The sequence below is a fragment of the Manis pentadactyla genome, chromosome 17 (assembly GCF_030020395.1).
Source record: "Manis pentadactyla isolate mManPen7 chromosome 17, mManPen7.hap1, whole genome shotgun sequence".
Classification (NCBI taxonomy): domain Eukaryota; kingdom Metazoa; phylum Chordata; class Mammalia; order Pholidota; family Manidae; genus Manis; species Manis pentadactyla.
The window spans coordinates 66,294,183-66,321,622 of NC_080035.1; the positions used below are offsets into that span (position 1 = coordinate 66,294,183).

Genomic DNA, 27,440 nt, shown 5'->3' on the forward strand with positions numbered 1-27,440 from the left:
TAAAAATCAAAATTCAAAGTATGGTTTTTACTGAACACAGATTGCTTTTGTACCATGGTAAAGTGAAAAACCTCTAAGTCGAGACTTATAATACACTGCCATTGTTTTTGCTATGTTAGCATGTCCTGTGCTGTCCCGTCTGTAGATGTTTGGGGCTATGACTTTCTCTTCAGTACACCTGTAGCTGCATCCTACACATTCTGAATCCCACGTTTGTTTCAGTCATTTTCACCCAGTTCAAAATACTAATTTTCTTTGATATTTTCTTTGACCCGTGGGTTATTTAGAAATGTGTTCTTTAGTTTCCAACAATTTGGGAAGTTTCCAGATACCTTTATGTTATCAAATGACAATTTAATTTATTGTGGAAAAAAAATATGCTGGTATGACTTAATCTTTTTTAACTCATTGAAACTGGTTTTGTGGCCACAGCAGAGCCTATTTTGGTAAACATGCTCTTGAAAGGAATGTGTGTTGAGCCCCTGTGGGATGGGATGCTCCGTGGCTGTGCCCAGGTCAGGCTGGGTGCAGACGCTGTCGAGTCTCCTGCTCCCTGACTGTCCACGAATCACTGAGAATGGAGTGTTGAAATCCCCGGTTGTAAGTATGGGTTTGTCTGTTTCTGACAGTTCCACTGTGCTTTGCTTCATGTATTTTGAACTTCTTTTATTTGGTTCACACATGCTTAGGATTGTTACGTACTTATGGCCCCTTTATCCTCATTAATTTACTGTTGTTTGCTTAGAAATTCATTTGGTTATTAAGAAAGCTACGCCACCTTTTTTTTGATTAGTGTCTTCATGGCATATCTTTCCCCTTGTTTAACTCTGTTTGACTCTTTAAAGTGGTTTCTTTAAAACTAGGCAGTAGAGAGGTTTTCTCCTGCATGACGATATCTGCCTTTTAATTGGGGTATTTTAACCATTTTCACTTAATATGATTATTGGTATGATTGGGTCCAAATCTATTACCCAGTTATTCATTCTCTACTAGTCCATTCTTCCCTTTCTTCTCCTGCCTTCTTTAGGATTAACGAGTATTTTTTGTGATCCAATTTTATTTCCATCATTGGCTTATTCCCTGTAACTGCTGTGCTGTCTCACACTGCCAGCTGACTTTAGTGGGCACCTGAATTTGGCAGAAGCCTTATAATACACTGCCATTGTTTTTGCTATAAGAAATTCTTTTAAAAGTACTTAGATAATAAGAAAAACTCTGTTCTGCTTACCCATCTTCTCACCATGTCCTGTGCTGTCCCTTTGAGGAGATCCTGAGTCCATCTGGTGTCACTGTCCTAAAGCCCTTCAAGGGTCTCGAGCACAGGCCTGTTGGTGATGCCTTCTCTCAGCCGTTGCATGTCTCCAAATGTCTTTAGTTCACTTACCAGGTATGAGTTCAATCCAGAACTTTCCCATATTCAGGTCTTGCACACAAGAACTGAAGGACGAGCTGTCCCACAGGAAGCCTGTGGGGGCAGACACCCGACGGTACCAGGCCCAGGACAGAGCTGGGGCCACCTGGGCTTCCAGCAAGCTCTGAGACTTGCAGGCCTTGGGGTGCCGAGAGCAGGGGTGACTGGGGCAGTGCTGTGGAGCGTGACTATTGCCACAGTTGTCCTGGTGCACTTGCACTTGGGACAGAGCATGAGGCCAGGGGTGACTGGCTGGACGTGCAAATTTCAGTTGTGGGCTAATCGGTGCGTCCCGCATGTACAGAAACCAGCGCAAATGGGATTGTGTTGGTTGGGATGATGGAGAAGACCAGGCCTCATGGACCCCAGCATCCAGTGTGCCCGGACTCAGCTTCCACTCACAGGGACCTGCTTTTCTGCAGTCAGCCTTTCCTTTGGCAGCACAGGAATGGCACATATCCACACATCCAGAGGACACACATGCGTTCCAGGGCAGCTGGAATTCAGGTGTGAGTCTGGGTGGCCTGGTGCAGCCGGTCTCCCATGCCTGAGCTGTGGCCACGTGAGTGTGCGCACTGAAATGTGCTGCATGATCAGCAGCCTGTGGGGTGGGCAGAGCTCCAAAAGGGAAAAGTTGCTGGGCGGACAAATGCAACAGATGGCCCTTATCTAGAAGAATAGCTTTGTGTATTGGAGGTGTAGATAACTGTGCCGTGATTGCAGAGTTCACAGTTTATAGAGCTTCCAGAACAATAACTTTTATTCAGAACATTTTTTCCCCTTCTGGCCGATAAAACTATTTGTTAGAAAAATATGTAAGTTGGCTTAGAAGTATGTCTGAAAAGTCTGAAGCCCTGAAATTGCTTTGTAGGGCTTGATAAGCCCTTTGCTGCACACCCACAGCTCATAGGAAACGTTACTGGGAGCTGGACTGTGACATCTGGTGCCCCTGTCTCAGCGGGCAGGCAGGGGGTGTTGGGTTCCCCATCCACTGCCCCACAGAACTGCAGGTGGGTTCTAATTTTATTATTGTGACAAAGACATATATATATTTTGCAAACCTGTTAGAAAATATTATTTTTATATCCATTTAGTATCCTAGATGAATTTCCTTAGCTAAGTAACTCTGAACCCACTTCAGCTGGATGTTAAAGCAAAGCATAGTAACCATGACACAGCCGCCGGTGTCCCCCTTTGTCCTTGGTGGCCGGGCCCTGGGAAGGCCTGGGGGTTGTCAGCTTCTGTTTCCCCAGGCTATGAGGGCAGCCTGGCCCCAGGAAGGCCAGGGTCCAGGGCCCAGGGCAGGAGTGGTGGGCTGGTGGAATCAGGCGCAGGGAAGCAGCTGAGCCGGTCAGGAGGCGCGAGGTGCTCGGAGCAGGGCTGCGTCTGAGAGGAGCCTGTGAAAGGCAGGGGCCCTGGGACCCTCGTGCCCGTGGGACGGGGTGGGTGCTGTGTGCACCCACTTGTGTGAGGTTTTCCTCACCCCCTCAGTCTCCCTTCTTTCATGTTTGTGGCTCCCGACATCCTAGCATAATACCGACCATCTGTTTAGTTGTCATTTGCTGAAATAGTGACATTTCCGGGACCTCCTGAAGGGACGTGCTATCCCAGGATGTCAGAGATGTGGTTGCCAACCTCTGCTTCCTACCCTACTGACCCCAGGGTCACAGAGTCGGACCGCAGACAGCGTGCGATCACCCGTCTCACCTGCGTCGCCTCCGTGTGTGCCGTCCAGTACATTGGCTCCTGGGTCTGTGGCTGTCCCCTGGGAGGCGGGCAGCCAGGCTGGGGGTGCGCGGCCCTTTCACACTCATTCGGATACACCATCCTGTGGTCTGCCTTGTGAGTCACCTGGGCCACAGGGAGGGGTGACACCAGATGTGGGATCCTCCCTAGTGGACAGATGACAAGCTAACCAGGGACCACACCGGCATGGCAGGCCATGCCGGCCGGACTCAGGAGACCATGTTCATTGGGGGCTGCGTGCCGCACCCCAAAAGAGGCATGCTGCCCATGCAGCCATGTACCTGCCTCTGCTGCCAAGCCTTGCTTAGAGGAGGAGGACACAGGCAAAGATGCTTCAGCAGATCAGGCAAAGATCTGACAGCAGATCCTGGGCTGCTGACCACCATCTCCATGGTGAGACACCAGCCAGCCCAGCGCTGAAAGCGGGCCGGCCTGTGGCTTGGCTGTGGAGTGGGGTCCCAAGGTCGCCTTGCCCAGGGCGCTGGGTGGGACCTGGTCCTCAGAACGTGGTGAGCAGGCCCTCGCATGCTGTCGAGTGACACCCCGAGTGACAAGGCTTTGTGACTTTGATCCTCACGAGGATCCCGGCAGGGATGTCCTGTGCTCTGAGGTCCCTCGCGTGTTTTCCTGCTGCCCATCCACAAACACTATCTTGCAGCCTTAGGAAAAGGAAGGGAGAGGTGCCTGGTGGGTGACAGCAATGCTCTGGGGCTTCTGACCTGCAAAGCGGTGCCTTATGCCTGACGTCACAGGAGCCAGACGTCTAAGTGCTATGACCCAAGCCACAGGGCATCCCAGCTACCACCTAACGCTTGTCTTCTGCTTTGGCATCTAGGTGGAAACCAGAGGCTCCTAGGGCCTGGGTCGAGTGGCCACGGCTGAGCTCAGGGCTGGAAGGATCGTCTCATCCAGACCACAGCAGTCCCATGGTGCTTCAGCCCCAGAAGCCCCCGTGTCCCCGTGCTGCCAGAGAGGGCCAGATGCCCCAGCCGGAGCACAGACCCCTCACCCTCCTCCCCCTTTTTCTCCTGTTCCAAGTTTATCAACAGAGGCACGTGTGACATTTTATGTGGGTGCAATTTATGTGGGATTGTCTGCACAATGCAAGCGTCAGCACCACCCTCTAAGGCCAATGTGCGCACACTTCCCAGCCCCGAGGCCACCTCAGACCACAAGCAGCCCTGGGCCTCCGTGAGGGATGCTGGTCAGCAGACTGGCCTAGGGCTCCTCCAGCACCCTGTCTGACCCCCTCAAGCACCAGAAGAAAGCATGTACGGAAGCTCAGGGGCTTCAGAGGAGGGGTGACCGGGTCGGGACCAAGGAGGGGGCGTGCCCACCGCTGTGACAGCAGCTCACGCGCGGCCAGCTCCTGAGGATGCTGTGTGTTTCATGGTGGTGTTCCTGCTTCATACCTGGTGGCCCTGGGACATAGGCCACGAGTCTTCACTTTGCACCTGAGCTACCTTCCTGGGAGGTGAGAATCTGGACTTGGGGGCCACATACTGCATCCCCTGGGGAGTGTGGTGGCTGGCTGAGCTCAGCCATGGCTGCACAGCCCAGGGGCCTCTGGTCTCTGCTTTGATGTCAGAGCAGAAGGCAAGCATCAGGCGGTGGGCCTGCTGTGCCATCCCATCCCACCCACTGGTGGTCCAGCCTGGAAAGCGCTGGGAGCCCCCTGGGGGCACGTGGACGACTGTGAAGTGTCACCAAGACAGGCCAGAGCAGGGAACCCTGAGCACCCAGGCTCACAGAGCCGAGAGACACCCCCCCAAGGGCAGGGCCCCATCTGGTGGTGAGCCAGGGGGAGTCTCAGGCTAGTTGGCATGGGGCCTCCGGGGCTCATCCTGGGCAAAAATGTAAGAAGCAGGGGGCCCCATAGTGCACACATGTGCAGAAAACACCACGGTGGTGACTGTCAGGCCACAGACATGCCTGGGGACACTGCTGGCAGCAGTCACCTGCGGGCAAGGGAGGGAAAGTTCCCCTTTTGATTTCTGCAGTTACTGACTTTCTTGCAGTAAGCATATCTCACTGTCATGACAAATATAATTTACAGGTCAAGCAGCCCCCCAAGGGAGAGCAGGAGCCCTTACACAAGGAGGACTTTGGTGGGAACCTGAGGGCTGCGGCAGAATGAGGCAGCCCACCCCACCCGCCGCACGCTCCCGTGAAAACGTCCCCGGGGTCTCTCCTGGTGGGCACAGCCTGATTTGGGCCTCAGGTTAAAAGGCCTGATGACAAAGGGGGTCAGGATGCTTTGCTGGGATGCATGGCCAGATCACCTTTTTCCTTGCTCTGTAACGGCCGTCAGGCCCTTTGAAAGGTCACATGTTAGCTTATTCATCTAGAAACTCACACCAGTGGCCATCTTCCCCAGCCACTGTCTCTGAAGACTGGGGTGGCTTGTGCAGTTCACATGGGAGGAGTCAGGTGGCTGTGGACTTTTCCTGGAGAAAGTGCTGATGAACCCCAAGCCGAGACCCGGGGCCATGAGGGAGCCCGAGGTCGTCAGGACTGTGGTCACCTCAGGCCTCGCCTTGGGCTCTGTGCCGTGGAAGGGCTGTGCTGCGCCCAGGGAGAATCCTCATGGGGAGCCTGGCTGAGCCCGGGAGGCCTGCTTGGTCGCTGACAGTCACCCAGCAGGTCCACGAGTCCCCGGAACCCTCCAGGCCTCGCAGTAGATGAGGGACGGTGTTCAGTGAATCCCAGTCAGTGGTCCCCCAGGCTGGGCCCCTCTGACCTGGGAGGGGGGTGCAGCGTGCGGGATGGGGTGGGGGCTGGCCCTCTGTCTGGCGGCAGAGGGGACACAGTAGACTGGCCTCTCACAGCTGTGCATAAGCCAGCACAGCGTGGCAGGGGAGGTGAACGAGCTAGCCGGGAGATGACCTTGGCTCTAGCCCACCCACTGGTGTTGGCAGACACTGGATCCTGGGTGCTGGCGAAGCATCACCACAACTCTGCCCAGGGAGTCCTGTGAATCATCCCATCTCCCGGAAGTGCTGTCCGCTGAGCCTTGCATTCTAAACAACTGATGGGCTTCGCTTCAGTTAATTTAAAAAAACCAGTTTGACCCAGAGCTTGAAGAGGTCTGGAAATACGGCGTGGAGAGTGTCCAGACCTGCGTAGCAGCACCAGGCACCCGCCAGCTCGGCACACAGCCAGCTTTGACCTTCAAGGACAGCCCGCCAGATGCCCAGCCTTAGAGGTCCGGCTTGTCGGGTGTGTCTGTGTCCCGGGGCCACAGGAACCCAGGACCATCACCAGGTGGCTTGTGACATGGAAGTCTGTCCTCAATCTGGGGGCAAACTCCAGATCCAGGGTGCTGGGTGGCTCCCTCCAGAGGCCCAGGATGAGCTGCCCGTTCGTGGCTTCTGGCATCTGTGTGGGGTGCTTGCCAGAGACACTCCCCACAGCTTCACCTCTCTTCAGAGGAGGACCCGGCCACATGGCCAGGCCACCCACCCCAGTACGGCCTTATGCTGACTAATTCCATCTGCAACCTCCCTGAGGTCATTCTGAGCAACCGGGCAGGACTTCAGCACTGATACGCGGGCACATTTGGCCCGGCACTGGGCGGCAGGAGGGCAGAGCTGGGAAAGGCTTTGTGGGACCTGCAGGCCTGTGGCCCTGCAGCTCCACTGGGCGTGTCCTGCCCCGACCCACCTGCAGCTGAGGGTTCTGCTCACAGGGATGACAAAGCATAGTTTCAAAAATTTCAAGACCCGAGTCTCGTGCAAATATAGAATGAACAAGTGTCCAGGAGTTATTAACTCATTAATGAAGCAACCAGAAAGTTGATAAGATGGTTCAAAGAGAATTTAAGTAACTGGATGTCCACAGGTATTAAAAGAGGAATGTGGAGAGGGGCAGAAGATGGCGGCGTGAGTAGAGCAGCGGAAATCTCCTCCCAAAACAACATATATCTATGAAAATATAACAAAGACAACCCTTCCTAGAATAAAGACCAGAGGACACAGGACAATATCCAGACCACATCCGCACCTGAGAGAACCCAGCGCCTCGCGAAGGGGGTGAGATACAAGCCCCGGCCCCGCGGGAGCCGAGCGCCCCTCCCCCCAGCTCCCGGCGGGAGAAGAGCAGGCAGAGCGGGAGGGAGACGGAGCCCAGGACTGCCGAGCACCCAGCCCCCGCCATCCGGGCCAGAGCGCAGGGCGCTCGATACTAGGAAAACAGGGCAGCAAGAACAGTGAGCAGGCACTGGAGGCTGGGCGACAGAGGGCATAAGAAAAGCGCGCGACCTTTTTTTTTTTTGCTTTTTTGCTGTTTTGTTTTGGCGAGCGCTTTTTGGGAGTTTTAAAGGGATAGGGACCCCAATACTAGGGAAACAGGGCAGAAAGACCGGTGAGCAGAGGCCTGAGGCTGGCACCGGAGAATAAAGAAAAACGAACGAACACCTTTTTTTTTTTTTTTTAATTAAAAAAAATTTTTTTTTTCTTTTTTTTGGTGGGCGTTGTTTTGTTTTGGCGGGTGCTTTTTGGAAGTCTTAAAGGGGCAGGGCGGGTCACTTAATCCAGAGGTAGGGAATCCGGGATCTCTGGGCACCCTAACCCCTGGGCTGCAGGGAGCAGGGAGGCCCCTTACGGAGATAAATAGCCTCCCAGCAGCTCCTGCTCCAACGCGACTCCACCACTTTGGAGCAGCTGCCCGAGCCAGGCCACGCCCACAGCAACAGCGGAGATTAACTCCATAGCAGCCGGGCAGGAAGCAGAAGCCCTGTCTGCGCGCAGCTGCGCAGCACAAGCCACTAGAGGCCGCTGTTCTCCCAGGAGAGGAGGGCCACAAACCAACAAGAAAGGAAGTCCTTCCAGCCGTCACTCGTCCCAGCTCTGCAGACTATTCCTATCACCATGAAAAGGCAAAGCTACAGGCAGACAAAGATCACAGAGACAACACCAGAGAAGGAGACAGACCTAACCAGTCTCCCTGACAAAGAATTCAAAATAAGAATCATAAACATGCTGACAGAGATGCAGAGAAATACGCAAGAGAAATGGGATGAAGTCCGGAGGGAGATCACAGATGCCAGAAAGGAGATCACAGAAATGAAACAAACTCTGGAAGGGTTTATAAGCAGAATGGATAGAATGCAAGAGGCCATTGATGGAATTGAAATCAGAGAACAGGAACGCATAGAAGCTGACAGAGAGAGAGACAAAAGGATCTCCAGGAATGAAACAATATTAAGAGAACTGTGTGACCAATCCAAAAGGAACAATATCCGTATTATAGGGGTCCCAGAAGAAGAAGAGAGAGGAAAAGAGATGGAAAGTATCTTAGAAGAAATAATTGCTGAAAACTTCCCCACACTGGGGGAGGAAGTAATCGAACAGACCACGGAAATACACAGAACCCCCAACAGAAAGGATCCAAGAAGGGCAACACCAAGACACATAATAATTAAAATGGCAAAGATCAAGGACAAGGAAAGAGTGTTAAAGGCAGCTAGAGAGAAAAAGGTCACCTATAAAGGGAAACCCATCAGGCTAACGTCAGATTTCTCAACAGAAACCCTACAGGCCAGAAGAGAATGGCATGATATATTTAATACAATGAAACAGAAGGGCCTTGAACCAAGGATACTGTATCCAGCACGACTATCATTCAAATATGACGGTGGGATTAAACAATTCCCAGACAAACAAAAGCTGAGGGAATTTGCTTTCCACAAACCACCTCTACAGAACATCTTACAGGGACTGCTCTAGATGGGAGCACTCCTAGAAAGAGCACAGCACAAAACACCCAACATATGAAGAATCGAGAGGAGGAACAAGAAGGGAGAGAAGAAAAGAATCTCCAGATAGTGTATATAACAGCTCAATAAGCAAGCTAAGTTAGGCAGTAAGATACTAAAGAGGCTAACCTTGAACCTTTGGTAACCACGAATTTAAAGCCTGCAATGGCAATAAGTACATATCTTTCAATAGTCACCCTAAATGTTAATGGGTTGAATGCACCAATCAAAAGACACAGAGTAACAGAATGGATAAAAAAGCAAGACCCATCTATATGCTGCTTACAAGAAACTCACCTCAAACCCAAAGACATGTACAGACTAAAAGTCAAGGGATGGAAAAACATATTTCAAGCAAACAACAGTGAGAAGAAAGCAGGGGTTGCAGTACTAATATCAGACAAAATAGACTTCAAAACAAAGAAAGTAACAAGAGATAAAGAAGGACACTACATAATGATAAAGGGCTCAGTCAAACAAGAGGATATAACCATTCTAAATATATATGCACCCAACACAGGAGCACCAGCATATGTGAAACAAATACTAACAGAACTAAAGGGGGATATAGACTGCAATGCATTCATTCTAGGAGACTTCAACACACCACTCACCCCAAAGGATAGATCCACTGGGCAGAAAATAAGTAAGGACACGGAAGCACTGAACAACACAGTAGAGCAGATGGACCTAATAGACATCTATAGAACTCTACATCCAAAAGCAGCGGGATATACATTCTTCTCAAGTGCACATGGAACATTCTCCAGAATAGACTACATACTAGGCCACAAAAAGAGCCTCAGAAAATTCCAAAAGATTGAAATCCTACCAACCAACTTTTCAGACCACAAAGGCATAAAACTAGAAATAAACTGTACAAAGAAAGCAAAGAGGCTCACAAACACATGGAGGCTTAACAACATGCTCCTAAATAATCAATGGATCAATGACCAAATCAAAATGGAGATCCAGCAATATATGGAAACAAATGACAACAACAACACTAAGCCCCAACTTCTGTGGGACACAGCAAAAGCAGTCTTAAGAGGAAAGTATGTAGCAATCCAAGCGTATTTAAAAAAGGAAGAGCAATCCCAAATGAATGGTCTAATGTCACAATTATCGAAATTGGAAAAAGAAGAACAGATGAGGCCTAAGGTCAGCAGAAGGAGGGACATAATAAAGATCAGAGAAGAAATAAATAAAATTGAGAAGAATAAAACAATAGCAAAAATCAATGAAACCAAGAGCTGGTTCTTCGAGAAAATAAACAAAATCGATAAGCCTCTAGCCAGACTTATTAAGAAGAAAAGAGAGTCAACACAAATCAACAGTATCAGAAACGAGAAAGGAAAAATCACGACGGACCCCACGGAAATGCGAAGAATTATTGGAGACTACTATGAAAACCTATATGCTAACAAGCTGGGAAACCTAGGAGAAATGGACAACTTCCTAGAAAAATATAACCTTCCAAGATTGACCCAGGAAGAAACAGAAAATCTAAACAGACCAATTACCAGCAACGAAATTGAAGCGGTAATCAAAAAACTACCAAAGAACAAAACCCCCGGGCCAGATGGATTTACCTCAGAATTTTATCAGACATACAGGGAAGACATAATACCCATTCTCCTTAAAGTTTTCCAAAAAATAGAGGAGGAGGGTATACTCCCAAACTCATTCTATGAAGCTAACATCACCCTAATACCAAAACCAGGCAAAGACCCCACCAAAAAAGAAAACTATAGACCAATATCCCTGATGAACGTAGATGCAAAAATACTCAACAAAATATTAGCAAACCGAATTCAAAAATACATCAAAAGGATCATACACCATGACCAAGTGGGATTCATCCCAGGGATGCAAGGATGGTACAACATTCGAAAGTCCATCAACATCATCCACCACATCAACAAAAAGAAAGACAAAAACCACATGATCATCTCCATAGATGCTGAAAAAGCATTTGACAAAGTTCAACATCCATTCATGTTAAAAACTCTCAGCAAAATGGGAATAGAGGGCAAGTACCTCAACATAATAAAGGCCATCTATGATAAACCCACAGCCAACATTATATTGAACAGCGAGAAGCTGAAAGCATTTCCACTGAGATCGGGAACTAGACAGGGATGCCCACTCTCTCCACTGTTATTTAACATAGTACTGGAGGTCCTAGCCACGGCAATCAGACAAAATAAAGAAATACAAGGAATCCAGATTGGTAAAGAAGAAGTTAAACTGTCACTATTTGCAGATGACATGATACTGTACATAAAAAACCCTAAAGACTCCACCCCAAAACTACTAGAACTGATATCGGAATACAGCAAAGTTGCAGGATACAAAATCAACACACAGAAATCTGTGGCTTTCCTATATACTAACAACGAACCAACAGAAAGAGAAATCAGGAAAACAACTCCATTCACAATTGCACCCAAAAAAATAAAATACCTAGGAATAAACCTAACCAAAGAAGTGAAAGACTTATACTCTGAAAACTACAAGTCACTCTTAAGAGAAATTAAAGGGGACACTAACAGATGGAAACTCATCCCATGCTCGTGGCTAGGAAGAATTAATATCGTTAAAATGGCCATCCTGCCCAAAGCAATATACAGATTTGATGCAATCCCTATGAAACTACCAGCAACATTCTTCAATGAACTGGAACAAATAATTCAAAAATTCATATGGAAACACCAAAGACCCCGAATAGCCAAAGCAATCCTGAGAAAGAAGAATAAAGTAGGGGGGATCTCACTCCCCAACTTCAAGCTCTACTATAAAGCCATAGTAATCAAGACAATTTGGTACTGGCACAAGAGCAGAGCCACAGACCAATGGAACAGACTAGAGAATCCAGACATTAACCCAGACATATATGGTCAATTAATATTTGATAAAGGAGCCATGGACATACAATGGCGAAATGACAGTCTCTTCAACAGGTGGTGCTGGCAAAACTGGACAGCTACATGTAGGAGAATGAAACTGGACCATTGTCTAACCCCATATACAAAAGTAAACTCAAAATGGATCAAAGACCTGAATGTAAGCCATGAAACCATTAAACTCTTGGAAGAAAACATAGGCGAAAACCTCTTAGACATAAACATAAGTGACCTCTTCTTGAACATATCTCCCCGGACAAGGAAAACAACAGCAAAAATGAGTAAGTGGGACTATATTAAGCTGAAAAGCTTCTGTACAGCAAAAGACACCATCAATAGAACAAGAAGGATCCCTACAGTATGGGAGAATATATTTGAAAATGACACATCCGATAAAGGCTTGACGTCCAGAATATATAAGGAGCTCACACGCCTCAACAAACAAAAAACAAATAACCCAATTAAAAAATGGGCAGAGGAACTGAACAGACAGTTCTCCAAAAAAGAAATACAGATGGCCAACAGACACATGAAAAGATGCTCCACATCGCTAATTATCAGAGAAATGCAAATTAAAACTACAATGAGGTATCACCTCACACCAGTAAGGATGGCTGCCATCCAAAAGACAAACAACAACAAATGTTGGCGAGGCTGTGGAGAAAGGGGAACCCTCCTACACTGCTGGTGGGAATGTAAGTTAGTTCAACCATTGTGGAAAGCAGTATGGAGGTATATCAAAATGCTCAAAACAGACTTACCATTTGACCCAGGAATTCCACTCCTAGGAATTTACCCTAAGAATGCAGCAATCAAGTTTGAGAAAGACAGATGCACCCCTATGTTTATTGCAGCACTATTTACAATAGCCAAGAATTGGAAGCAACCTAAATGTCCATCAATAGATGAATGGATAAAGAAGATGTGGTACATATACACAATGGAATACTACTCAGCCATAAGAAAAGGGCAAATCCAATCATTTGCAGCAACATGGATGGAGCTGGAGGGTATTATGCTCAGTGAAGCAAGCCAAGCGGAGAAAGAGAAATACCAAATGATTTCACTTATCTGTGGAATATAAGAACAAAGGAAAAACTGAAGGAACAAAACAGCACCAGAATCACAGAACTCAACAATGGACTAACAGGTACCAAAGGGAAAGGGACTGGGGAGGATGGGTGGGTAGGGAGGGATAAGGGGGGGAGAAGTAGGGGGGTATTAAGATTAACATACATGGGGGCGTAGGAGAAAAGGGAGGGCTGTACAACACAGAGAAGGCAAGTAGTGATTCTACAACATTTTGCTATGCTGATGGACAGTGACTGTAAAGGGGTTTATAGGGGAGACCTGGTATAGGGGAGAGCCTAGTAAACATAATATTCGTCATGTAAGTGTAGATTAGTGATACCAAAAACAAAGCAAAAAAAAAAAAAAAAAAGGGCAGTTCCTGTGTGGTAACCTCCAACGAGTTCTACACAAGGGTGTAAAGTGCATATAAAAGTGTAGGCAAAGGGTCTGTTTGTGTTTATACAGAGGATCAAAGCCTAATTGGGCTACCCCGAAAATGAACTAAGATACGACATGAAAAAGAACTTCCAACATCTGCACTCTCTGGAAGACTCATGCCAGAAGATGATCATCAAAAAACCCCAACAAAGATCCACGCACTGCTACAGCTGTAGATGCACTCATCCCACCAGTTCCTGGACTTGCCATGGGAATGAGGAAGGAGATATCTAAGCTGGCCTGTGCATACAGTAAAACAACAAATTTGACTGGATCTATACTGTTGGAACTCAACCAAGAATTTGGAGAAGTGCAAATTGTAGCGCTCCAAAGTCTTACAACTACAGACTATTTAGTGTTAAAAGAACATATGGCATGTGAACAGTCCCCAGGAAAGGGTTGTTTTAATTTGTCTGATTTCTCTCAGACTGTTCAAGTTCAGTTGGACAATATCCACCATATCATAGATAAGTTTTCACAAATGCCTAAGGTGCCTTAATGGTTTTCTTGGTTTCACTGGAGATGGCTGGTAATTACAGATATGCTTTGGTTATGTAACTATACTCCTATTATGTTAATGTGTGTGCGCAATTTAAGTAGTAGCTTAAAACCTATATACGCTGAAGTTACTCTACAAGAAGATATGTCAAAGAAATAATCAATCTTCCCATGTTTTCTTCTGCCTGCTACTTCTATAGCTTTTCTTCTTCCTTCCTATTTACAACCCTTAAATAGAATTCGTGCCTCATATCAAATTTACCGAGTATCATAACTCCTCCAAGTGGTAAAGATACCTCAAGACAAATGCTGGGCATAGAAGCCACAGGGCATAAATATGCAAAGAAGTAAAAAGCTAACCTTTTCAAACAATAAGGCTTCCCTCTCACTTACCAACTTCACATTTCCCTGTATGGCCCCGGAAGATGACTGGTTAGCCAGAGACGGGTAAGATTCCTCAAGGGAGGAACAACCTAAGACAGGCACAGTCGCAGGGGGGCCATCAGGTGAGAAATTGGGGATCAACAGAGGTGAGGCTTAGAACCTCACCCCCCCGTTCTGAGAGAAATCTTCTGCATACGTGGATGTTTTATTGCCCTGGTCTAGCTTGGATTAACACATAGTCTACAGGCACACACCTGATCATCTATATTTGCTCTCTTACAACACTAAACTATGTTTTCTACCTTTATCTTGTATCTACCTACCACTTCAGCATTTTATTAAAAATAATAATAAAGAGAGAAATGTGGTATCCACATATAAATCAAGTATAAAAACCAAATGAGTATTCATATTTGAACTGACTGTTTATAGTTCATAATGCATGAGCAAAACCGAAAGTTTCTGTGATGACTGCCCTTGTACTGTTCACCATGTAACTTATTCATTATGTAAGAATTTGTTCTACATGTAAGAACTTGTTTGTTATGCCTCAGAAGATTGGAGACTGACGAAAATTAGGCTTGGGGTGGATTAATGATTGTGCATTGAGCATTGACTCCCCTATACAGAATTTTATTGTCGTTAACAACCATTTGATCAATAAATATGAGAGATGCCCTCACAAAAAAAAAAAAAAAAAAACAGACTTCCAATGGTAAAATAAATAAGTAACCAGGATGTAATGTATAGCATAAGGAATATAGTCAAGATATTGTAACAGCTTGGTAGGGTGATAGCTGGAACCTAGAATTATGTATATAAATGCTCTACCACTGTGTTGTACACTTGAAACTAATGTAATGTAATACTGTGCATCAACTACCCTTCAATACAAAATAATTATTTAAAAAAAATAAAAGAGGAATGTGGCTGGGTCACCTACAACATGGGTTAATGTCCTTTAAGGCCATTTATATATTAACTATATTACTTAAATATGTAGTAATTTATATTTTAATATATGTCAGAAATTTAATAATAAAGTGTTATTTTAATTATGAAGCAGTTATAACATGCACCATAAATATTAACATTAATATTATGAATAGTTTGATATTAATACCATTTATTTGCTATTAATTACAGGACTATTTTAAACAATAGTTACATGTTCTGAATATTTATTGATACTGTCTGCTAAATAAACAGTGTTAAGTATAAATAGAAATCTCTTTTGAAGGCCTCTTTCCTGTGGGCAGAAGCCACTTGCTTCTTTACTGGAAAAGGTCTTGGAGTTAAGCTGAGACAGCATCTGAACCTCATGTGCAATAGCACATGGGCAGGGCAGGGTGCTCTGCTGAGATGACGCAGGCTTTGTGAGCGTGGGGTGCAGGCTGGAGGGGCACAGGGGCCCCATGCCCAGGCTGGGCTGTTTTGTCAACATGAGTGGCCACATCCTGTGAAGAGGACGCTAAAGGTCCTGCTGGAACCTGACCTCGTTGACAGCCACAACGTTGGGCTGTTCTGAGAGGAGCTGCTGCCACGTGGCGTGGGCACACCCTCCCTGGGGTCTGTGTGTTTCTGACTGTGTCACCCCCGACACCCCAGCCCCTCACAACCATCAGCCCAATCTGCTGCCTGAACGTGTATGACTTTGTGATGAGCCTAGGACCCGAATCCCGTGGCGGGACATCTACGTGAGCCACCGTCCACGCTCTAGGCTGTTGGGTTCACAGTCATGTCCCTTGCGTGGCCTGGCCCACAGCTGACATCCAGTGAGCATTTATTGAATGAAAGAATTAGCCTTTGGGGGGCCTTAAAACAGCACAGATTTACTCTTACCGTTCCGGAGGTCAGGAGTCTAACATAAAGGCGTCCCAGGGCTGCTTCCTCGGGGGCTCCAGGAGCAGGCACTCCTGGCCTTTCCCAGTTTCTGAAGGTGCTGCGTTCTGGGCTCGCGGCCTCATCCCCTTTATCAAACAGGCAGCGCACCGCCTTCCAGACTCCAGCCCTGACCGCCCACTGCCCTCTTTCCCTTGTGAGGACTGTGGGTGCATTGACCCACCTGGATGGCGACGTCACCTCCCATCTCAGAAACTTAATCCTGTTGCAAAGTCCCTCTTGCAGACTAGGTAACATATTCCCCAGTTCTGGGCATCGGATGTGGATGACTTAGGGTACCACACGAACTACGTAAAAATATGTACTGTGCGTCAGAGAGACATATTCCCAAGGCAGATGGAGGTCCAGGTCTCTCTTCAGATGGTGCGCTGGGATTCTGTTGTGCTGTAGTTTACATGTTGAAATAAAGCTCAGATAAACCACCAAATGTTGTCAAGCACAGAAGCGACAGCACGATAAAATCTGCATGTCAGGTGAGAATGGCTTTTGCATGTCAGGTGAGAATGGCTTTTAGAACACAGACATCCTGGCACCTGTTGCGGGCTGTCTGGCAGAGGCTGCTGCGGCGGGTGGGGGGTCAGTCCCCGGGCTTGTGGTCACGGTACAGCTGCCATTGCCTCGCCACGATGGGGGCGCAGCACCCTCTCCTTGACTTGGGCAGCCCGTCCCTTGGACCTTCTGGCTCCCGGAGTCCAGTGCTCATGGTTGCTCCTGCAGCGGGATGCCCTCTCAGGCGCTGGCCCACCCTGGCCCTCGGCCTCAACTCCCTCCCAGTTCTCTCGCTCACTCATGGATTCAGACTTCCTTTCTGTTCACATTATTTTCCAGGAACCAGAGAGAGACTGCAGACAAGGGGCAAAACACATGCAACCATGCGTAGAACCTCCCCACATTCACCCTTCCCCAGGGTGGATCTTAACCCAGGGCTCGTGTGTGCTACCCACAGTGGGATGAGACGTAGCTGGCTGCCCATGTGCCAGGGAGGGCGGCCCCTTCCTGCCTTTCTGGGAGTCTGGCCAGGGAGCAGGGACACCTGTGTGGGATAGAGGAAGTGGGCTGCAGGGGGAGCGAGGCTCTGGAGAGGCGGATGCCTGACCCGGGGGCTTCCCAGCAGTGGGGGGCCTGCCTGGGACCACAGGTCGGGGGTGGGGGCTGCTCTGAGGTCTCAGGTGGTGGTGCACACAGTCTGAGGCTACCGGGGTGGTAAAGTCCTCACTGTGGACTGGGATGGGAAGCTGGAAGGGTCCTGGCGCCAGGGCCTGACAGGGTTGGGGGCTGGGGTGGCTGGGGAGAAGGACCTTGAGGCTCACCCAGTGTTCAGGGGGGCCCCACCAACACTCGGGGCTGATGAGGGGGCGCTTGGTCAGGGATGTAGGGTAGGCCACTTCAGGGAGAGGCAGGAAGGCCTCTGTCAACCCCACTCAGGTTTCAACCACGCTGAGCCCTAGACTCAACCTTCTGCTGAGCATCTGGGCTTATAGGTGGCATGGCCTGAATGTGTCCCCAAGTCCATGTGGGGGCCTCTGTGACAGAGCCAAGGGACAGGCCTTTGAGAGGGACTAGGGTTTATGAGGTCATGAGGGTGCCCAGGGGGGACCAGTGCCCTCCCTGGCAGGAGTCCTCACCCCCTGCGGGCACAGTGTCCAAGAGGCCCCTTGAACTGACCCTGCCATACCCTGACCTCGGCTTGCAGCCCCGGGGAAGGTCTGCTGTGTGAGCCCCACCCTGGACCCAGGACCAGACGGAGGCCAGCAGACACTTCAGAAGCCACTGTCCCAGGTCGTTCCCGGTCACTCCTGAGTCTAATCCACTCCTTTGTGAGCAGGGGCCCCTGCCCAGCCAGAGCCCTGGAGCTCTCGCCCACTTTAAAGCAGTGATTTGTTTTCTTACTGTTGAATTTTAAGAGTTCTTGGTACATTTTGACAGCCCTTTACAGATGTGAGCTTGCGAATATTTTCTCCCAGAATGTGGCTTATCTTCATTCTTAACAATGTCTTTCTGAGAGCAAAAATCTTTAATTTCCTAGGTTAAATTCCATGTCTAATTCTTTTTTTTTTTTTGCATGTGGATGTCCAGTCGTTCCAGCTCCATGTATTGAAGAGACCACCCTTTCTTCTCTGTCAGAGATCAGGTGGCTGTGTTTATGTGGCTGTATTTCTGGGCTGTCCATTATGATCCATTGATCCATTTGCTTTCTCACCAGTACCACATGGTCTTGGTTAATGTGGCTTCAAAGCAGATCTGAAAGTCGGGTAGTACCTGTTCTCTGACTTTGCTCTTTTCAACATTTGTATTGACTATTCTGCATCTTTTACCCGTCCATATAAACTTTAAAATCAGTCTATTGAGAATCACAAAATAGGGCCCTGTGATTTTGACTGGGATTGCACTGAATCTGCAGATCAAGTTGGGGAGAACTGGCACCTTGGCAATGCCAAGTCTTCCTGGTCCTGCTCTTAGGAAGAAGGCGTTGAGTGTCTCGCCGTGAAGTATGATGTTAGCTGACTTTTTTGTAGATGTTCTTTATCAAGTTGAAGAAGTTCCCTTCTAGTTTGATTAGACTTTTGAATAACAAATGAATGGGTGTTGGAGTTTTATCAAATCCTTTTTCTGTACCTTCTGATGGGCTCATATGATGTTTCCTCTTTAGCCTGCCATGTGATGGTTGCATTAATTGATTTTCACATGTCAAACAGACTTGCATACCTGGAGTAAGTCCCACCTGTTCATGGTGCATAGTTCCTTTTATACATTGTTGAATTCAATTTGGTAATGTTTTGTTGAGGATTTTTGCATCTATGTTCACATTTATTATAATGTTTTTGTCTGATTTTTATATTAGTGTAATGTTGGCTTCATACAATGAGTTAGAAAACATCACCTCTGCTTCTATTTTCTATAGTAGATTACAGATAATTGGTATATTTCATTCCTTTAATGTTTGGTACAATTCACCAGTGAAACCATCTGGGTCTGGTGCTTTCTGTTTTGAAAGATCATTATTAATTCTATTTTTTTAGTAGATATGAGCCTGTTCGCATTATCCATCTCCCCCTGTGTGCATTCTGGTGGCCTGTGTCTCTCAGGGAATTTGTCCATTTCATGTAGGTTTTCAAATGTGCGGGGATAGATCTGTTCACAACATTCTTTTATTATTTTTTTAATGTTCATAGGATCTGTACTGATGGCCTCCTTTTCATTTCTGATGCTAGTAATTTGTATCTTCTCTTTTTTTCTTGGTGATTCTGGGTAGAGGTTTATCAATTTCATTGATCTTTTCAAAGAACTAGCTTTCGGTTTTGTTGATTGTTCTCTATTGTTTTCCTGTTTTCAATTCCATTGATTTATTACTTCTTTTAGTCTTACTGTGGCTTTAATTCGCTTATCTTTTTTCTTGTTCCTCACAGTGCAAAAGCCTAGACGATTGAATTCAGATCTTCCTTTTTGTCTAATATGACCTTCATTTGCCCTGAGGGTCCCTTTCAGCTTTTGCTGCATCCCACAGATTTTATAAGCTGCATTTTCATTTTCATTTAGTTTAAAATAGTTCTTTAGTTTCCCTGGAAGTTTTTTCTTTGACCCATTTGTTATTTAGTGTGTTGTTTAATCTCAAAATATTTTGGGACATATCTTCAAACCCACTGATTCTTTCATAGTAGTGAGTCCATCAAGGTCTTCATTTCTGTTACAATGCTTTTTTATTTCTTGCATTTCCTTTTTATTCTTTCTTAGAGGTCCCAGCTCTCTGTTTACATTTCCCATCTATTGCTGTATATTGTCTTTTTTTCCCCATTACAGCCCTTTGCTCAATAATTGTGGTAATCTTAAATTCCTGGTCTGATAATTTGAAAATCTCTGCCGTATCTGAGTTGGTTCAGATGCTTGTTGTATCTGTTTAGACAGTGTTTTTGCCTTTAGTTAGCCTTGTAACTTTTTGTTGAGAGCTGATATGACATGGCAGACAAAAGGAACCGGATACATAGACTCATAGCCATTGGTGTGAGGTTTCTGTTTACCTGGAGGTCTTTCTTGCCATATTGCTGTGCGTGTCACCTCCAGGACATGCTGGAAATAAATGGTGGGGGTGGTCTGATATTCACTGGTAAGCATTATATTACCTGTAGATTTTTAAATGCCCCTTATCAGGTTGAGATAATTCCCCTCTATTTTGCTGTGTTCTCCTAGTTTTTGGCTCTTGTAGTTTGCTGGGTGTTTTTTAAATCATGAATCTTTGAATCTTTGTTAAATTTTGTCAGATGTTTTCTGTGCATCTGCTGAGATGATCATGTGAATGAATCCTTTATTCCATAATCCTGTAAATTACAAAAATTGACTTTTTAAATTAAATCTTTTTACTTTGAGATAATTGGTGGTTCACACTCAGTTGTAAAAAGTAACGTAGATTTTACCCACTCTTTACCCAGTTTCTCTCCAGTGGTTACAATTTGCAAAGCCAGGGGGATGTCAGAGTCTGGATACTGACGTCCAAAAGCTGGGCATGCAGAGCCCTGTTGCCACCGGGACCCCTGCATGTCCTGCCCGCGGACCCTCCGGTGCCCGCGAGCACTGGTTCTGTACCGTGTCCAGAATTCATGACGGTCCCTGTGGAGCCAGCCTGCACTTCGCCAGGTTCCTTTCATGTTGGAGGGATGGCATCTGTGTTGAGTACAGCGAACATCCTCCAGATTTTCTTTTCTTTATCATGCTTCTTTCCATGAAGAGTTTAAAAAGTGTGATGGAGTCAAGGTTGTCAGCCTTTTCTTCAGTGCCCCTGGATTTTGTATCTGAATTTTCCTCAGAGCAGCTTCATTCCAAGATTACAAAAATCTGGGCCCTTATTTCCTTCTGTTGTGTTTCTCTTTTTATTCTTTCACATTGAAATCCTTGATCTGTCTGAAATGTGTTTTAATACATGGGATGAAGAGTACAGAGCAGGAGTTTTGATCTACCCAAATGGAAAATTGGTTGCCCTAATATCATTTGTTGAGTAATTTATCTTTTAAGTATTTTATTTTGAATCCTCAATATAAAGCCTTATGTAAGCGGTGCTCTTCCTGTTCCACAGCTGAGGTGTCCAAGGTCAAGCTGAGTGAGTCATTCTGGGCGGCACAGACTTTGAAAAGCCGAATCAGATCTGGTTTGCCACTCCCATGACCCACCTCCTTTCCCTCCCCAGCTGTAAACCACCCAACCTGCGCGAGCGCCAAGGGCCCTGGGGAGTGTGTCTCCTGGAAGAAGGGCCTGGGGGCTGCCTGGCAGTGCAAAGACGTGTGGCTTGGCTCTGGAGCCACCTCATAGGAGACCCTGTTTTATAGGGATGTCTTTGGGGCACTAAGACAGCTAAACTGCCTCGGATGAGCCAACGCACTCCAGCCTACACCCAATTTGGCTTCACACCGCACTAGCAAGAATCTGCTGTTCATCTCAGAATCACGGATTGCTATTTAAGATCACCAGTTATCAAATGGGAAAACTTGGAAGAAAAAATAAGGTCTCTGCTGCAGAGAGCGGAGAGATGGAACCGGTGGCTGGTACATTCCTCCCCTTGTCCCACTCTGTGGTGGTGGGACAGTGTGCTTTGCTGAGAAGGGAGAAGGAAGGGAGGCAGTCGGTGTGGCAGATGGACCAGGAGTGAGTCTTCCCTCCGGGCCTACAGGGGCATCTCTCCTGATCCACACAGCTCCCCACTGGGAAGTCAGCAGGGGATGGTAGCACCAGGCCTGCGTCTATGAGCAGCTGGGGCCTCTGACCCGTGATGCCACAGGTTGCCGTAGGGCAGGGCCTGGACTGAAGTTTCCATGCAGCCAGCCTGGGGCCTCAGCCCTCGGATGTTGCCCCGGCCTCTCCCCCACTCAACCACCACAGCCCCATTCCATCCATCCTTCCAACCTTAGTGAAGGGCTCCAGCCGCTGGAACCCTGTCTTGCACCCCCACCCAGGACTGACTCAGGTCCCTCCCACCTGCTGGTCCCTTGAGTCACAATTACTCTCTGCATGTGGACTTCGCCAGGCTGCACACTCCATGTCCCTCACATTGTAGGTGCTCAGCAAAGGGTCTGAATGTTGGAAGGACGGAATGGATATGAAGAATGGGGGGTGGGCCTTACTGTAGGTGGTGTGGGCTTGAGTGACTGGGTGAAGTCATTGAAATAGGTGAGTGTTGAAACTTCTGCAAAAGATCTTATTAAGAGGCTGAAAAGACAGGTCACAGACTGAGAGAAAATACTTGGAAATCACAGATCTGACAAAGGACTTGCATCCAAAATATATGAAAAATTCTCTAAATTCAGCTGCAATAAAACAGACAATCTACCTAAAAATTGGCAAAAGATATGAACAGACCCTTCACGGGTATCATCAGCAGTGATGGAGATGCAAATAAAAAAACGAGAGATTACACACACCTGTCAGAATGGCCAAGATAGACGATGACAGCACCATGCAGGTGAGGACGCTGACGAACCAGACCTCTCTCTGCTCCTCGGGTGGAGTGGCAGGTAGGCTGCCTTGGAGAAGAGTGGGGCTGCTTCTCACTTGCCATACAACAGCAGTCACACTCCTTGGCATTTACTCTGGAAAAATAAAACCATGTTCACACATAAGTTTGTAGAAGCTTTATTTGCAATAGCAAAAACTGGAAGCAATTCCGATGTCCTTCACCCTGAGTAGAGAACACCTGTCTGTCCACACCATGGACCAGCTTACACCCACAAGTGGGTCTCAGCAGTTGTAGGCTGAGGGAGGAAGCCAGGCTTAGAGGCATGGACCCAAGACCCTGTTTGTGTAACATCTGTAGAGTGGTGAATTGTGTGGGTGGAGAAGGGTTGGGGGTGGCCCCACACGCTGCTTCCCTGCAGTTAAGAGACTGTTTTCAGACGAACGATCAAGGGGAAAAGATGGAAGGCTAGCAGGCTTGTTTTTGAGGTTACTGTCTATTTCACTGTTTACAAAGCCCAGCCCAGGAAGCGAAGAGAAGAAAGCTGTTTGGAATGAAACCGTTTTCAAAGAGCTACCCGACACGCTAGAGCTTTAAGTAGAGTTTAGTTTGGGTGCGAGAAGCCAGCCTAGAGGAAAGACCCTGGAAGTTCTTAGCAGGGCTGAGTTGGGCGTTTTGGTCAAGCCATCTCTGGGTGGTAGGGCTTTGGAGGTAAAGTTTACGTGTAACAAGTTGTACGATTTGCAAAGCTGAGAGTCCTGTGTGACCCTCAATCCTGACAAGGTACAGGGTGCCCCTGCTCAGTACGCCCAACCACCTGCCAGACGCAGCCAGGCACCCACGTTTCCGCCAAAGGTCAGTTTGGCCTGGTTTTGAACTTGGAGGAGCTGGACGGCGTCTGCACTCTGCCTGGCCCCTTTCCCGCAGTGCGCACTGCGATTCTACAGAAGGTTCTAGTTCTCAGGAGGAAATGTGGCCCCCAGTCTCCCGCACTCCCTCCTCGCCTTCCTCCCATCACAGAGCAGCCGAAAGGGATGTACCCAAGTGTGCACATGCCCAGTTTGCTGGTGGGGGGTTCATGCCAAGGCTGAGTCAGGGTGCGGGGCCCTGATTTCCTGACCACTTTCTAGATCGAGTGTCCACAGCTTCCTGCTGTTAGTGTGTCTGCAGCCCTGAGAAACCTGCACAGGAGGCTCCAGGGGTGGTTCAGAATAATCCATGGGAAGAGCATGTGAAGAAAGAGCAGGTGTGGGAGCCTGAGGTTCGGAGCTTCTCCAGGCAAGATCCGTGGTCACCCCAGTGGGAGATGCGTGAGACCCCGTAGCGGGAGGCCGTCCCTGAGAGGGGTCAGTGCTGGGGCAGCTTCAAAACTGAGCAGCACATGTCCCAGCATTCTCTCCCGCACTGAGCTACGTTCTCGGTGCTCACAGCAAAGCCGGGATTCAGGTGCTCTGAGCTGTCCACGCGAGGCTCACGGGACCTGGGGCACTTATTCCAAACTTGAAAGGGGCTGGAACAAGAACGCATCTTCACTCATGGGACCTTGGGCCCCAGCAGGGCAGGACTGGACTTCATCATGACCACCCACAGGCTGGAGGAGGATGGAAGCCTCTCCTCCACGATTAAGGACCTCGGGCAGAACAGCGGGGACCCTGTCCACTGGAAGCCGCCAGGGCATCACAGGGCCTCCGATTTGGCAGGAGTGGGGCGACATCTGCCCAGGCCTGGCGCCAGGGGCCTGCACCCCCACTGCTGCCCGAGCACCTCCCCGCTTCTCTTCTGCTCTGCGGAACCTGCAGGGTTGGTTCAGGAAACAAAACATATTGAGCTGTTCAACCTGGAAGCAACAAATCACTGAAAACCAGAGCAGAGCTCCTGGAGAAAATGTCAGAGCTCTTGCGAGCCCTCTGTTTCTTCAGTGTGAGCCCTGGCGGGCATGAAGGGCTGCCCACTGTCCCGCCACAGCGAGGTGGGCATGCTTTGTGCCTCTTCTGCACCATGCATTTGGGCCGTGTGCCCCTCCCATCTGCCCCATGAGCATTAGGTCTGATCTGGCTGGTGCCTCGGGGCCCCTGGGGTGCTGGCCCTCACTCATGGGGACTTAGGCTCACTTCTTTCTGAGCCTCTTTCCCAGCACCCTGTGTTTGGATGCACAAAGTATTTCCATAAATACAGGAAAAAAACATAACCCTCACAGCAGACTCTTAAACACCAAGTGTTGTACTATTTATTTAGCATCTCTGCAAAGTAGAAGAAACTCCTCCCCAAAACTCTCAACAAAACACAATTGTTTCAATACTTGAATAAATCTTATTTAACTAAAAGCACTGGGCTAGTGTCAGGTGAGCCAGGTAATATGTATCAGGAGTCTTAAAAACAACCCTCATTCCAATAATCTATCTCTGGGAATTTACCCAAAGGAAGAAATTCGAAGTGTGGAAAAAATCCTTATGCCCAAAAATATTCATTATAGGGTAGCATTATTTATAATAGTGAAAAATATAAAACCCACATGTCTAACAGAGATTATCAGGTGGGCTGTGGTAAGTTCTCCCGACAGAGGATGAGAAGAAATCAAGTGATGCTTGTCCAGGGTCAGTGACATTCATCCATCCCCACCTGAGGCATGGTAAGGTGTCCTAGGTGATACACTTTTTCCAAGAAAGTTCTCAAAGAAAATATGGCAAAAATGTTCACCATGGTTTTGTCCAGTGGATGGCACTCCAAATGATTGCTTCTTTCTCTTGTGTTTCCCCCAGATTTCCTATAATGACATTTTACAATGCAAACTCCCCAAGAGATATGGCCTCTGTATGCATTTTCTGCTCATGTGCGTGCAGGTTGCTATTGGTCTGGCTCCGCTTTCTGTGTGTGTTACCTCCGCCACACCATGCTCACCGTTCACGCAGACAAGCAGTGGCCTGGAGTCCACAGACCTGCACAGGGCCGCGCGGAGGCCCTTTCCTGTCTTCAGAGCAGATGAACGACTCACCTGGGCCTTCCCCGTGCACAGCTGAGGAGACAGAGAAGGGCCTCAACGTGCTGAAGTGCCCAGTGCCAGAGGGCCGTTCATCGCTACAGCCCACCAGTAAACTTCAGTGGGAACTAATATTTTTGGCTTATTAATGTTATTCCTGGAAATCACGTGAATCCTTTCCACACCTCCATTGTTCCAGTGCATACTTTCCTTATGAGGTGGCCCTCAGTGGCCAAAGAATTTACATGTTATAGCAGAGTCCCCATAAATTTCCAAACAATAGTCCCTGGCTGTCTGGCTTTCTGGTGGGAGGACAGACAATACAGCTTTGTAAAATTCACTGTATTCCAAATATGCTTACCGTCAAAAACAGAGGGCCTGTCTGTAACTTAAGAGGGCCTTATCGGAGCCTGTCACTTTGTAGCACTTACAAAAGAAATAGACTGTCAGGGAGATGACCCAAAGGTAGCTTTCCTTGAGCTGCAAACCCAGACCAGTGGGAGTGGCATCCCAAGAAAGGACAGCAGACCGACATCTGGCAAGGCACACTCCAAGGTGAGAGTCAGAGAAAAAGGCCATCCCTGGCCCAGTGACCAATGACCCACTCCACTGGGGCTGCAGAGGGAGGTGGGAAAGGCACTTGGGAGCCCCCAGGCTGCTGCTCAGGCATATGTGGATGTACATGGACTGTTTTGAAAAGAGAGAGAAAGATGTTAATGTCTGTGAAGGCAAGGTGGGTCTCCCAGGGATTCAGGCACTAAGATCATAATCATTACAGATGCTCTAAAACGTCCAGCAGAGGCACAGGGTGGGTGGCACTCCTAAAGAGCTGACACGTCCTTAAAGGTGAGAATACAGACAGAACTGTGGACAAAATGAATCACACAGCTTCACCTGCAGATACTCGTGGTAGTTGTGTCAGGGGCAGTGGTGATGATGAAGATCGTGAGGTCGGGACTCCATCTATTGGATGTATGGTGCACACACTGTCTACCCAGTGTGCCCAGAGGCAGGCATTCTTGTATCAGGTGTACAGAGAGGGAGACTGAGGCTTGCAGAGACAAATACCGTATAAGATCACATAATTAATAAGCAAGCAGGGCCACGTGGCAACACAGATAGAATTTTCAACTGCTTACCAGCAGTATGCAAATGGATGATTCAAAAGTTAACTCCGGAAACTTTCCTGACTGAAAGTGAGTCTTGGCATTGCTATTTCGGGCAGTGAGTCTCGCCCTAAAGCATTTTTAAAAGGAAGGTTCCAACCCACCCCCAAATCCAGGCAGCTACAAGTTTTTAGATTAAATAAGGAAAGGATCATAGGAACGCCACGAGAGGTGTTTATAAACAGACATAAGAGGTGAAAGAAGCAGACACAGGGCGATAACCTGAGTATTTTGAAATTTATCCCTTAGACTTTTGAAATGAAAATACTTTGGGGAAAATGTTAAATAAATAGAGTTTCCATGTATGGCCTTTCTGCCACATGTCCCCAGTGGGGGCTTCAAATGTAGCAGGCCTGAGAGGCCTGTCCGGGCCCATCTCCTCCTCTTCTGTCAAGCAGGGGCGACCCAGGGTCTGGCTCTGGCTGCCCCTTCTTCAGTCCTATGAGGGGTCAGGCCTGGGTACCCACCTTTTCCCAGTCCAGCCTCCCCGAATCAGGCAATGAAATGGGCGCCAGCTTGCCGGGAGTTCCTGGAAGCTGCGGACATCCAGTCAGCCAGCGGGTGTCTCGGCCGCAGGACGGTCTGGCTGGGTGTGGCCCATGGACTGTCCAAGCTCGCATCCTCACTCAGCCTCGTGGTGATCTGACCTCACAACCTGCCCATTTGGACATTTCGGACCCCACTTATGTTTTGAGGTGGGGTTTTATTCTATTTAAAAACTGCAGTAATTAGAAGATGATTATAATCGAA

General features: G+C 47.9%; 1 long non-coding RNA gene across 1 annotated transcript; it reads right to left on the reverse strand.

Moving 5' to 3' along the window:
- Positions 1 to 712: 712 nt before the first annotated feature.
- Positions 713 to 25,630, reverse strand: LOC130681397 (uncharacterized). Its single transcript, XR_008994522.1, has 3 exons — positions 25,060 to 25,630; positions 22,516 to 22,683; positions 713 to 3,816 (listed from the first exon to the last, which is right to left on the reverse strand). It is a non-coding gene; the product is annotated as an uncharacterized LOC130681397 (long non-coding RNA).
- Positions 25,631 to 27,440: the final 1,810 nt, after the last annotated feature.